We start from the raw sequence: 683 nt of genomic DNA on the forward strand, positions 1-683 counted from the left end.
AATTTGATAATTAAAAAATTATTGAAGGGTATCTTAGAAAAAATAATTTAATTATTAAATTTTTTTAAAAAATATTTTGATAAAAATATAATTTAATCAATAAAAAAATAATTTATTAAAGAGTATTTTGGTAAGTAAAATTTAATGACAAAAAATAAAATTTTTGTTAAAGGGTATTTTTGTAAAAAATAATTTATTTTTTTCTTGAAAGTTGGATAAAATTAACATTAGTTAACACAAAAAATTTAAAATAGATTAAAGAGAATGTTTTTTAAAAATTATAAGGGAGTAAAATGTATATTTTATAAATAGAGGAAAGAAAAATATCATTTTAGCATCTCACATGAAAATGGAGTGAAATTTTCTCTTATTATTATTATTATTCACCTGTGTTGTTGCTGACGTTTCTTCTTCTTCTCCTCATTTTTCTTCATCTTTCTCTTTTATTATCGTTGTAGTAACCACCACCACCACCTCCTTTGTGTTTCTTTTTTTAATTTAAATTTATTCTCTTCCTTCTTTTTTCTCATCATTGTCTTTCTTTTTATAAGTATTGATGTTATCATTATAGTTATAGTATTTTTTTTAAATTATTTTTAATTTTTTTGCTTCTTCTCTATCCTTTTAACTACTACTTCTCGCCGTCCATAATGACCACCCCAAAACAACTTTATGTTGTGTGG

The sequence above is a fragment of the Arachis ipaensis genome, chromosome B03 (genome assembly GCF_000816755.2).
Source record: "Arachis ipaensis cultivar K30076 chromosome B03, Araip1.1, whole genome shotgun sequence".
Lineage (NCBI taxonomy): Eukaryota > Viridiplantae > Streptophyta > Magnoliopsida > Fabales > Fabaceae > Arachis > Arachis ipaensis.